The 13976-nt window shown below is 43.8% G+C and overlaps 1 protein-coding gene across 3 annotated transcripts in view; it reads left to right on the forward strand.

Annotated features, from left to right (window-relative positions):
• MARCHF3 (membrane associated ring-CH-type finger 3) overlaps nucleotides 1-13976 on the forward strand; it is a 149595-nt gene that overhangs the window by 118483 nt on the left and 17136 nt on the right. The window lies entirely within an intron of this gene.

The raw sequence follows: 13976 nt of genomic DNA on the forward strand, positions 1-13976 counted from the left end.
TCATCAGTCCTCCATGAGGTTTTCAAGAATGGCAGGTGGCAGGAGCCCTGTACCACTGGTAGCCAGTGGGGAGAAAATGTATGCTTCAGGGCTTGGCAGCGAGACACTTGCCCGAGTCAGAGGAAGGTTTTGGGGGATGGGGAGGACCAGGCCGTTTGGAAAGATTCAGGCCCAGCTGGCGTTTGTCAAGCCTTTCTGAATCCAAACTCTGGTCAGGCAAAGGCTTCACCATAGTATTGGGGGAAAACGATCGTCTTACCCATTTGGTAGATGAAGACACAGGTTTCCGGTGGTTATGTGAGGTCAAGATCCCAGTGAGGAGGAAGGAAGGTCTCAGGAGCTGCACTCAGGCCTCGCTCTCTCCTCCTGTATTCTGGAGGGACGAATGGAAGACAAGCACCGCGGCAGCATTTGCGCAGTGGGATGGGGGAGGGGTTTACCTGAACCCACCAGGAGTTCCCACTTCCCACCTTCCTGTGCACTGAGCACAGGTCCTCAGCTCTCCTGGGGCTGATCAGGCCCCTCCTCTATGGCTCCATCTCCCAGAGGCAGCACTTCCACCCACTCCAGGCCAGGCTAAGGCCTCCCAAAGCAGAGTCAGGACTCGTAGCATGAAAGACAAAGGAAAGATAATGTACCAGAAAGGGGAGCGTGTGGAGGGACTTTGTGTCTGTTTTCCGGACAACACGGCAAAGACCCACTGAGTGACATCTGTGCCGGTGACTTTTCCTAGCAGAGCTTAACATCCTGGCCGTGGCTACTGTTCTAGAACCATGAGACAGCCAGCTGGCTGCCCACCACCTCAGTGAGAACCTGAACAAGTCATTTCTCCTCTTAACGCATCAGCTTCCTCACCAGTGAAACAGAGCAGAACTAGCCAACTGGCGACCTCATTCACGCACACAGGTGTGCTTTATTGAATGAACACTTTTTAGTGTGAATGCCTTCAGGTGAGACATGCATGCACTTTCCGGTCCCCCCAGGCCTTACCTTTTGCTTACACCCACCCAGCCCTCTTCAACCTCTTGCATTATGTGCCCACTATTTACATTTGAGATTCCAGAATTGGGTGATGTCTTTCAAAGAGTTGAAAAGAGTTCGCTAATGCTATGTGATTTCTTTCTACCAACATCTTTCTTCCAGGGTAACACAGACTGAACTTAATGATCTCCCTTCTATTGTCCGCACATTATTAGTGGCTGGTTCAACACCACACAATAAATAAACCACTAAGAGACGGGGTAACAGCACCAACAGTGGTGAGGAGTACGTTGCACCGCAGCATCCCTTAGTGTTGGCCAAGCACTTCCCTGACCTCTGATAAGGTTGCTGAGCAAGCCACCGGCCTCCCCATCCTTTGTCCAGCAGCTGAGATGACCTGCCTGCTGACCGAAGTCCAGCGATGCTTGATCCTGCAGTTGTTCAGTCTTGGATTTTTCTCTTGGTTCTGGTGATTAATTTGGCAGTCGCTTCGTTACTTAAACCTTAGTTACAAAGAAGCTGTTTTAAGGTACCTATTAAATTCGCAGCTTGCTTCATTAAAAATCACTTCATTAAAAAAGTAAGCCAACTGAAGTGTTCACACGGCCATGCCAGATGAAAGGGAGCTGACTGACTGGTGCCTGGGTTTTCAGCCCATCCACTGCTGGGAAAGGACTGATTTGGGGGGGAGATCCTGTTCCATGCACTCAAAGAATTACATGACCAATTCTAGTATTTTAAATTGTATTGATACTTACAGTAAGCTTGGGTTGAAATACAAATTAGAATTCACGTTTTCAAGAGGACCTTTCTTGGTCCTAGTAGCTGCCCTCAACCCCTCCCCACCTGAGGGTTTCCTGCAGCAAGGCGCAAAGATGCGAAACACCAAGAATTGTTTCACACAACTTTTTAATTTTAATTATTCTGTGCTTTAACACATACAGAGGAGGGCAAAGAACAATATATAAACAGGTTTGTATCTACCACCTAGAATTAACGAATGTCACCATTTTGTGAGTGACATACCTTTCAAAGAACAGCTTCTTGAGAGGGCAGGGAGAAAATGTCTGGAGTCGTCACTAATTCATCCTCAGGTAGTCTCAAAGACAGGAGAAAATTCAGCCAGGTTTCCCTGAAGCACATCTGGGCCAAGAACAAGAAGTAAACAGAATGAGAGAGATAATCCTGAAAGATTCCAGCCCCTTTGAGCTACCTCCAAATGTAAGAACAAATAGTACAGGTAGTGCTGGCCACCGAGGGGTCCATTTCTTGGAAAGGTAGACAATTCGAAGTTACTATATGGGAGTTCGGGGGGCAGTGGGTGGAGGGGAAAGTGTCCCTGGGCAGCTGGCGGGAGAGCTTTGTAAAGGCGGGTGTGATCCAGGAGCAGTGAAATGTCACTGAATGAATACATCCAGTAATCATCTCTCTCCTAAGTCCTGCCGAAATAACAAGGCACAATTAGCTCACAGGAGCTGCCCTGTGCAGGTAGAAGGCACCAGGTTGAACTGAAGTGAGACATAAATTGCATAAGCCCTGGTGCAGACTTCAGGTGCAGAGTTACCAAATATGCATGAAACTCCCCGCTGAGGGCTTCTGCCTGCCCTGCTCTTGCCTTTTCAGTTGTAAGTGCCAACACCTGACACTTTTAAATCCAGAGAAAGAATACACATTTTTAAACACACAATGGTGTGAAATATTGTGAGCAGTACATGATTATGGTTAAATGCTGCCTAATGGGCAATTATATTCGAATGAGCCAAGTGGAGAAGTATCCTCAGTTAAGCAGTGGGAGCTCAGTGGTCATTTATTCACTGAATAACACCCTGCTTTGCCATTTATGCTAAGATCTTCGTTTTCTAGCACAGGCACAGATCTTGACATGACACTCCAATCCTGGGGCATTCATTCATTTCGCTGTGACTCCATCTATTTTTATCCTTAAGATGTTCACACCCCAGAGTTTTCTCTTCTTAAATTATTTAACCATTTCCTAGGCAGAAGGGAAATATTATATGCTATACACATTATATAGTCATCTTATTTCAATGTCTCGGGTATCCCTAGAATGGATATTATCCCGTTTGGTAGATAAGGAAGCTGAGATTCTGAAATCTCACCCTTCAGAGATCTTAAAGACTTTCAGCCACAGGGCTAGTAAGCAGAGAAGGCAGAAGAAGAATGCAGGTTCCTCTGGCTCCAGAGCCCATGCACTTGCCACCATACCTGGCTTCTTCCTTCCTGGCTCAAGACTACTTTCTTTCACTTGCTTATTGACACACACAGGTGCAAGCACACACAGAAGTGAGGACAGCCAGCCTTTCTAAGGGACTAAATGTCCCTTAAAAAGGAGAGAATGCAAAAAGTGATGATTAAAGCCCTGAATTCCTCTTGACATTGGCTTCGTCCGTGAGATCCAGAGCTGTTAGCGGGGAGGGCAGGATGAACAGGCAGAGCACAGAGAATTTTTAGGGCAGTGTACACCACTGCAATGGTGGCTATACCTGTCGTTACACATGTGTCCAAACCCACAGAATGTACACCGGGAGTGAACCCTAATATAAACTGTGGACTTGGAGTGATGATGACGTGTCAATCTAGGTCCATCGACTGTAGTAAATGTACCAGTCTTGGGGGGAGGATGTTGATGATGGGGGAGGTTGTACATGTGGGGAGGCACTGGGTGTATTGGGCCTCTCTGTACTTTCCACTCAATTTTGCTGTGAATCTAAAACTACTTCTAAGAAGTGAAGTGCATTAAAACAACACAACCACAACGAGCTGTGCCGGACTCCTGTGTTCCGGGGCAGTGGAATGGCAGTTCTTCTCTGTGCTCCTGATACCCTGGTCTCGGGGAAACAAAGCTCTTAGGTACACCACCCTATTAGAAGCCAGAAAACTCATTCTTCGTTTCCAAGGGACTTTACACACCCTGACTTTTTCCCTTTCCATCTAGTTACTCTTTCTCTGCACTTGCGTCTTCATTTCCGTGAGTCATTATGTCACCCATTTCTTCTGAGATCTCTCCTAAGGGAGAGATGTTATTAGAAAGCCTGGTGAACTCAAAATGTTTGAGCCTTTTCCCTCCTTTCAGGAACAGGTTGTGAAGGTTAATCGCTCATAATATGGTTGTACACACACACGAGGTAAATTTCTTTAAAGACTGTCATCTACATATCTCGGATAGGTGACACTGGTCTTGCAGCTCATGAAGGAGAACCCTGGTTTTTCTCTTGAATTATGTATGTAATTGCCTCGGTTCTTCGCTTCCCTTTCTTGACAGGTGCCGCAGATTTGGGGAAAGATAAGAAAGACTCTGTCAGGTCTTGTCGCTTTGCTTTCCTCCTCCATATTGTTCACTAAACTTACATTCCTGTGCGGTGCCTCACGGCTGCCTGACTTCATTCGTGAAGAGACAGGGACCCCGTGAGATTGTCTGGGATAAAACTGTTTCTTTGCCATCCATTATTACAGAGCTAGAGGGATAGGTTTATGCTGTGATGGATACATGAGAGCAAAGTTATGTTTGTGTGTGTCTAACATGAAAGAGAAAGTCTTTTGAAGCTTTTAGTTTAGAATACTGAAAGGCAGGCTTAATTCTTCGGTGTGCCACCTATTAAAATGTGTAAAACATCTGTTTGTGAAGACTGAGGTCAGATTAAAAGAAGAAAATGAAATATTTTCTACTCATTATTTTATCATCACTTCACCTCCAGCGACCCTATTAGAGACAGAAAGTTGGCATAAATGGTGAAGTTCAAAATCTTTTAGGGCTCTGAGGGAAAATGGCTAGTGTAGTACACGTGAAATGCTGCTGGCAGGTAGGAATAGCAGGAAAGTTGTAAAATAGAGTTTATAGGCCTTAAGGACATATCTGTGTAGAGTCAATAAAAGCAGAAATCAGCAGATGAAGAGAAAACATTCACCATCCTAGAAAATTATGCAGCCCCTCCTAACACTTTGCTTACTTCCAAAGGCTAGATCTTTGCATTAAAGCTGGCCGATGATGGGAGACAAGGCCTGAGAGATGAAAGTAAGAAAAGGGCTCTAATATTTTGCTAAACACTGGCTCATCTGCTTAAAAGCTATGAGTTTAATGTTGAAACCCAGAAGTCATTCGTTCATCAAAATATACACATTTCCGGCTGCTTGTAAGATGTACCTGACAGATGCATATTTCTGAAGTATGACCCTGTTGGATGAAGCTATGGCAAGGCGGAAAGAAATATCTACAAAACAGGGTTCATGCGGGGGGGGGGGGGCGGTCTGTAGGGAAATCTACAAGACACTTCAAGTCACTTTTACCAAGGCTGTTTTTCGGTCTCAGATTTTTTAAAACACGTTTATTCAGATACAATTCATTTACCACATAGTTCACGGATTTGAAGCATACAATTCAGTGACATTCAGTGTATTCACAGAGTTCAGTAACCATCACCACAGTCAATTTTTTTAATAAAAAAAAATTTTTTAATTTGTCTACAGAAATTTCACTCCTAGGTATATACTTACAGAAATGCATACCTGTGTTCACCATGAAACATGTACAGCAATGTTCAGAGCAACACTACCTATACTTGCCAAAAACTGTATAAAATCCATGTGTCCATCTCTAGCAGACAGGGCTGGAACCAGAGTGAGGTAAGTGAAGCCCTCACCTCAGGAGCAAAATTTAAATGGTGCCCAAAAATCTAATACTCAAGATAAATAATATTTTAATGTGATGGATTTTTTCAATCACAAGTAATGCAAAAACTCCATGATGAACAAAATATCAAATTTTTAAATAAAAGCAGGATCAGTATTACTGATTTTTCCTCAGGCTTCAGGATGGCTTGGCACAGAAATGGCAGTAGAATGGACAAATAAATTATGCTATCTGCAATGAGAATAAATGAACTACAACTACAACAATAGCATAGATGAATCTCACAGATATAATGTTAAGCAAAACAAGCCAGACACTAAAGTGTATGTACTGGTGACTCAAAAATAGGCAAAGTTCTTGTTTAAAAGTAGGTGAAACTAATCTAGGATATTAAAAATCAGGATAGTGATTTCCCTTGGAAGGGGGCATGGGAGGGGAAGGAGGGTTCTGTAACTCTAGGAATATTCTATTTCTTGATCTGTATGTTCCATGGGTTTTAAACTTTGGGAGAATCCATCAACCAGCTTATTTATGATTTGTGTACTTTTTATATGTGCTAAAAAAAATTTAGGAGTTGTCTTACTCTAGACCTAGAGATTATCATACTAAGTAAAGTAAGTCAAAGACAAATATCATATATCACTTATATGTGAAGTCTTAAAAAATGATACAAATGAACTTATTTACAAAACGAAGCAGACTCACAGACATAGAAAAGAAACTTAGGGTTACCAAAAGGTAAACAGGGGGAGAGATAAATTAGGAGTTTGAGATTAATTTATACACACTACTATATTTGAAATTAACAGATACATACTATTACAGATAAAATAGATAAACAACGAGGATCGCCTGTGTAGCACAGGGAACTGTATTCAATATCTTGTAATAACTGATAATGGAAAAGAATCTGAAAAAGAATATAGATATACATATGTGTATATATATCTCTCTATACACACTCATATATATGTATAACTGAATCACTTTGTTGTACACCTGAAACATTGTAAATCACCTACAGTCCAATTTTTTTTTTTTTTTATGGCTGCATTGGGTCTTCGCCAATGCGCGGGCCCTCTCTAGTTGCGGCGAGCGGGAGCCACTCCTCGCCGCGGTGCGCGGGCCTCTCACCGCGGTGGCCTCTCCCGCTGCGGAGCACGGGCTCCAGGCACGCGGCCCCAGCAGCCCTGGCCCGCGGGCTTCAGAGCGCAGGCCCAGCAGCTGCGGCACACAGGCCTAGCTGCTCCACGGCACGTGGGATCCTCCCGGACCAGGGTTCGAACCCGCGGCCCCTTCCTTGGCAGGAGGCTTCTTAACCACTGTGCCACCAGGGAAGTGTCTATAATTCAATTGTTTAAATGTGTGGGAAAACGAAAAGTATTACAAAAATAAAAAATAAAATTGAAAAAAGAATTCCCCTACTTAGAAGTGACAATGTATACAAGCGACTTCAAGATGAGATGAGCCCCTGGAGGAGGAGACCACAGTCAATTTTAGAACATTTTCATCACCCTAAAAAGAAACCTCACACACTTCGGCCTTCACTCTCCAGTCCTCACATCCCCGCCCCCGCCCCCTCCCCCCAGCCCAATGCAACCAAGAATCTATTCTATATTTCTATGATTTGCCTATTCTGGACATTTCCTATAAATGGAACCCTGCAGCGTGTGGTCCTTTGTGACTCGTTTCCTTCACGTAGCATAAGGTTTGCAAGGTTCAGTGTCAGATTTTATAGAAAGCATATCTTAGCCTTCCTTGCTATCATTTTTATTTGACTCCTTCTCAACATCCTATTTACCTTAATATACTACCATTTACTGAGTCCTTACCCTGTGCCACTGTTCTAGGTACTTTCGTGTTCTACTATTTGTATGTATAACCTTCTCCATTTTAGAAAGGAGAAAACTAGCACAGAGGTGTGGATGGTTTACTTCCCTTTTAAAGTTTTGTCTTTTCCCTATCACAATTTATGTGATGAAACCCTGTTCATTTTTTTTTTACTCTTTTATTGTGTGGAAATCATCTGTGCATTGATTTTTTTATGTAGTCTGAAGTTTAGCCGTCTTTGTCCAGTAAAAGTCCTTTTTTTCTTTAAGCCCTTTAATTTAATTTGGCTGCTTTCATGATTCTGCTGCCCTACAACTGCACAATTAATTTTTTAAATATTATAGTTTGTGCCCTAGGTTGATGTTTTTCTTAAACCAGGGTCTAAGGAGAGATTATGGATTCTCAGAAGGCAGTCAAATCCTACTGCCCATACTCCCATATTCACCAAAGCTCAGAGAGTTGGATTAGACCAAAGAGTGTCTTAAGACAGTTTAGGAAGATACCCTGGAACAGTGCTTCTTCTCCGCAAATATGTTTGAGAATCAGATCAAAGCTTGAATTCTCTCCCCTGAAATGCACAGACACCCAGTGTTCAAATAAAGTTACAAAGGTTTTCTGAAGCCCTATGCCCAGGGTCAAAGACCCCTGACCTAGAAGGATAGTTATATAAGCTGCAAGGGAATATGTAGATTTTCCAAAAGTGTCTCTTGCACCCTTAAAATGTTTTAAGCGTGAAAAGTAAGGGAAACTTATCAATCCTTCACTGTAAATTCCTTCTTCTGTGAGGAGGCCACATTATAACTCTGGGGTGTCACAACAGCGGATAGGATTTGCTAGTCTTAATGGGAGGGCTGCTGGTTCAGTTCTGCACATATACGGGACTGGGCTAGTTATTAACTTGGGTTCTTCCGTGGTTGGCTTGGTTCTGCCATGAGGGCACATGTCTCAGGATCGCTCATGCTAAAAATGCACGTGTGTCTCCCGATTGGAGTTGAGCTTTCCCACAGGCAGCAGCAGCTGTGTTCATCCAGCCAGTCTCCGGCTTGCCCGTCTGTAAATGCCAGTCCCTGACGTCATGACCCCTGTCATGGAGCCGTTGCCTCTACCCATTAAGAATGTCTTCCCTGAAGGCAGCTCTGGGAGATTTGTAGCAAAAGGGTCTACAAACATTGAACATAATCAAAAGAAGTAATGCCAGCAAAATGGAAACCATCACCCTCCCCTCACGTGACACCTCAACGTATTTCTACCTGGTGGTCTGATATTCCGGGCCCCATACCTAATGGAGGGTATCTGAAGAGTCTAGGGTAGTGGCTGGGGGAGCCTGGACAGAGAGGGGGAGACTCTTTCACCTGGATGTGAGGAGGCTAAGGAAGGGCATGTCTGAAATCTTACAAATCATGAACAACTTAAGATAACGTGGGCATGACGTTCATAGCACGATCCGAATTACATGAATGCTGGTGGGCTCCCCTTGAAATCTGAGGGCAGGAGTGTCGAACAAAAATAAAGAGGTTCCGGCAAATACTGCAACTCATGAACTTAAGACATTGCCTTCGGTGGAGCCTTGAGAGATTCCAGATCCATTCGTTGCTAAGATGTGTCTAACGTCAGCAAGGTCAGACAGGCCCTAAATATTTGGGGAACTTTTTGGCAGCAAAACATTGGACTGTAAGCACTGTGAACATAAAAGTTCCTCTGTTCTCACAGTTGTCCATCTAGCAGAAAGTTCCTCTTTTCACAGTATTCCCATCCTTGCTGACTTTGGGAATATATGGCCCTGGTGAGAATGTCTCTTCTATCCTGTATTTTACACATGCATCATATTTCAGTGAAATCCCTCCACCACACTCCGCTTGGATAGCTTTCATACTCACATTCTCACTACATCTGAGGGACACAGATTTTTTAATGTGGTCCCATTTTGAGGACCTGGTTGTGAATTTGATTTTCCCCTCTCTATTCCTTTAAATATCCCCAATTCTTAAAATAGGGATGTGTTATCCTTATTCATGTTATTCATCATATTCTTATCTTCTGTACAGTGTTCCAACTGGGGTTCTTACTTGGTACCCTGTCCTGGCATCTTTTATCCCATGATCCTGTCTTTCTGCTGGAAGTAATTATTCGAAGCTCCAGAAACCTGGGCTCCAACCACAGACCAGCAGAAAGGGTGTTAGATGCCAGCAGCTTTACCAGCTGGAGCGCCAGGGGCCCCATAAGAGCCAAAAGGAAGCAGAGCTCCAGGAACTGGGAGCTGCTGTATGTGTCCTGTTTATAGTAGACTACACGGTATGATTCCATTGGCTCCCAGAGTAATCATTTTTATTGTTGGCACTATGCGTTCTATTGATTAATTTCTTCTGCAAATTTCTGTTTTCTTTCTCTTCATCCTCTCTTGGTTGTTTATCTCATCTTCTTATGTTTCTGGCTTTACATGGATCACATATGCCACATAATTCTGCAGTACCTTCTCATACTTTGTTTTTGTTTTTTTTAAGATTTTTTTTGATGTGGACCATTTTTAAAGTCTTTATTGAATTTGTTACAATACTGCTTCTGTTTTATGTTTTGGGTTTTTTGGCCACGAGGCATGTGGGATCTCAGCTCCCCGACCAGAGATGGAACCCCGCACCCCCTGCATTGGAAAGCGAAGTTTTAACCACTGGACCGCCAGGGAAGTCCCGCTTCTCATGTTTTGGATAAGCAATCTCCATTTGGCTGTGATCACACAGTGATGATCTAAACTAATTAGAGCCAAATGATTCGCATTTTACTTATATCTGAAATTGCAAGTGAATATATAAAATTATTTTGCCATCTAATCCTGCTATGCTGCTAATCTTATCCTTGGAAAATTTCAAACCATTGGTGTGAGTGGGTGAAGCATTTGTTTAAATAATGCTGAAGCCAAATTATAATGTTCCAGACACAAATATAATACTTATGGAGCATTATAGTCCATTAACTGGCTTACCTGCCTGAGGACTCCAGGGAGCGTCACAGATGTCTAGGGTGTCCCCGAATATGATGTACACTTCAGTCAAATCTCAGCTGTGAAGGCCCAGAGCAACTGCTAAGCATGTGTCTGTGACAGAAATTACTTTACTGGATTTGATCAGAAGAGTCGGGGAAGTGATTTTATTTATATGTGTATACATTTCAGTTAAACCCATCTGATTTCTACTCAAAGCGATCCCCAGGTTAAGAAGGATTTGTGTATTTCTTCGGCTAGTATTTATCAAGCACAAACTAAATATTTTAGGAAATGGGGATATAACTGTGAATAGGCCAAAAGAACACTGTGTACTAATAGAGTTTACCTGCTAGGAAGAAAGACAGAATAAGCGAGTAAATAAATAAAAAGATTATCTGTGTTGGTGATACAAGTTATAAAGGAAGAAACAAGCTCTTGTGGTAAAGGATGACCGGAGAGAGAGAAGGTAGGGTTTTGTGAAGGCCTCTCTGAAGAGGTGACCTGTGAACCCAAGACCCATGAGAAGGAACCAGATGTGGGAAGAGTAGCAGGCAGAAGCAACAGCCACTGCAAAGGCTCTGAGCCAGGCCAGTTCGGTATTTCTGAAACAGGAAAAAACACTGCAAAGGAGCACTGTTTGAGGGGTCAAAGGAGCTAGATTGGAAGGTGCTTCAGCTTTTCTGTCGTGGACTCCTTGGCCATCTGTTGAAGCCTACGGATGGATCTCTTCTCATAATCATGTTTTTCATTACATAAGACAAAAATACATAGGACTGCAAAGAAGACAAATTACATTATAATACAGCTATCAAAATATTTAAAAGACAAAGCTGCGACATAAAATATAAGTGCTGCTTTAACACATTTGGTAGCAGATCTAATAACTAACTATGAAGTACAATTTGTCTGAAACAGTTGTAATGTGATATGAAATGTCTGTGGTTTCTCTAGGTGACAAAGTCACAGGTACGGCTCATACCACTAAGATTTTCTGCATTACTCAATGAAATACTAAATTTCAATTAGAGGCTGTGAAAATAAAGGTGTGATTTTCCCCCCCATTGTAAAATCACAGATCCCGTGAATCCTCTCCTTGGACCCCCTGGGGTCTGTGGAGCCCTGGGTACAAACAGCGGGCCTACATCACGCAGGTTTCTTAGGCCACGGCAAGGCGTTAGACTAAGCGCTATGGGGAGCCGCTGGGGAAATCTAAGCAAGAGAAGTGGTGTGATATTGCTGCTTTATATATAGAACCTGGATTCTAGGATAACAGTAGAAGAGTGAGGCGACTATTACATGGTTCAGGTGAAAGACAAGGGTGGCTTGGAAAAGAGTAGTGGCCCTAGAGAGTGAGATGTGAACGTGTTCAAGATGTGTTCCAGAACTGCCAGGACCTGCTGATGGATTGGGTAGAGGGGGCGGGGAATGAGGAAAGGCAGATAAGGATGGCACGGAGGTTGCTCACAAGAGCCTTTGGGTGTTGGTGTTGCCATGTACTGGGGTGGAATCACCTGGGAGCGGAATTGGATTGTAGGAGAGTTAGGGCGGTGGCTGTGAATCCAGTGTGGCATTGTGGACCTGGTGAAGTGTGAGATGTTTATTACACAAATGGAAAGAGATCTAGTATGCAGCAGGATCCACAAGCCTGGGGCTCAGAAGAGAGTAGGGCCGAAAGATGATATATCCACTCTACAGTTGAACCTGACGTTTTGAACAAAAGTGGGAAGTTAAGACAACTTGAGAGGGGCTTTCACTACTCCCCTCAAAGCTGCACCTTCCCACTCCTTTGAGGGAGAGCCCCCATTTTTCACTCCCCAAGAGAGGTGACGGAACTTGATAAAGGTCACACAGCATAAGGGGGAACCAAGAGGGGGCACCTGGAAGCAGTATCCTGTCTCCTGCTTCCAAGCACGTGTTTTATCTCTGCTCAGGGCTACTTCTCCAACCTTATCCATTGTGAGAGCAAACAAAAATTAGGATCAAGGTTTTATGTAGCACAAAAGCAAGCTGAAGGGAAGATGTGAAAGAACAGTAGGCTGCAGATTTCAAATACTGGCTTCTCCACCATATAACATTTAACAAGTCACTTAACCTCACTGAAGCTTAATACCCTAATTCAAAATGGGAATAACACCACCACCTGGTGTTATTAAATTCAGTAAAAATACCTGGCACATAAAAGGCACTCAGTACATATTTTTGGTTGAACTTTAGTTGAATAAATTTTTAAAATTCATTTATTTTTGGCTGCGTTGGGTCTTCGTTGCTGCGTGAGGGCTTTCTGTAGTTGCGGCGAGCAGTAGCTACTCTTTTTTTTTTTTGAGGTACGTGGGCCTCTCACTGTTGTGGAGCATAGGCTCCAGACGCGCAGGCTCAGTGGCCATGGCTCACGGGTCCAGCCGCTCCATGGCATGTGGGATCTTCGGACTGGGGCACGAATCCGTGTCCCCTGCATCGGCAGGCGGACTCTCAACCACTGTGCCACCGGGGAAGCCCCAAGTTGTATAATTTTTAAGTGGACACTTGGTATTGTCTTTTTCTCATATATTTCAAGGTAGTTTTTTTTCTAGAAAAAAGAAGATAGTAATTGTGATGAAAACAGTACAAAGGACCTTGAATAATTTACTGAATTTCTCATGCTATTTCATGACCTATGGAAAAATAGATGATATTCCACGGTTATTTACATGTTAGAAAAAAAATGCTTGAACAGAAACTACAGGGTTTTCACCTTGTAGCAACAAAACACTACGTAGGGGCTTCCCCGGTGGCGCAGTGGTTGAGAGTCTGCCTGCCAATGCAGGGGACATGGGTTCGTGCCCCAGTCCAGGAAAATCCCACATGCCGCGGAGCGGCTGGGCCCGTGAGCCATGGCCGCTGACCCTGCGCGTCCGGAGCCTGTGCTCCGCAACGGGAGAGGCCACGGCAGCGAGAGGCCCGTGTACCACACAAAAAAAATAAAATATGGGCAGAGCCCATTCCCCATGTGAGAACAGCCACGTGTAAAGTTGAAAATGAAGGGCGAGAGGTAGTAGGAGAGACACAGAGGAAGGCAGAGGTGAGGTCAGGTTTTCTTGTAGTCCCAGGTAAACAGTTTGAACTATATTCTAACCACTTGAGAATTTTAAGCAAAGGAGCAACATGATCTGATTTATATATTTACAAGGTCACTGTGACTGCTGTTTTGGAACTGGCCTAGGAGGTGACCAGAGTGGAAGCAGGGAGACTGTTGCCTCCCAAGTAGGAGGTGATGGTAGCCCAGGGATGGCAGCAGTGGACATGGAGAGAGGGGCACAGACTCCAGATGTATGTTGAAAGAGTGCCGACCAGACTTACAGAAGGGCTGGGTGTGCAGGGTAAGACACAGAAAGGAAACAGGATGACAAAGTGACTGGGTGGTTGGTGGTGTCATTTACCGATTCGGGTTGCAGAAAAGAAAGGTCATGAGGTCCGTGCTAAATCAAGAGTTTGGTTGTGGACAGATTAAGTTTGAGTTGTCTATTAGTCATGTAAGAGGAGCTGTTGAGTGGACTGCTGATA

This window comes from Phocoena sinus, chromosome 3, assembly GCF_008692025.1.
Source record: "Phocoena sinus isolate mPhoSin1 chromosome 3, mPhoSin1.pri, whole genome shotgun sequence".
NCBI lineage: Eukaryota > Metazoa > Chordata > Mammalia > Artiodactyla > Phocoenidae > Phocoena > Phocoena sinus.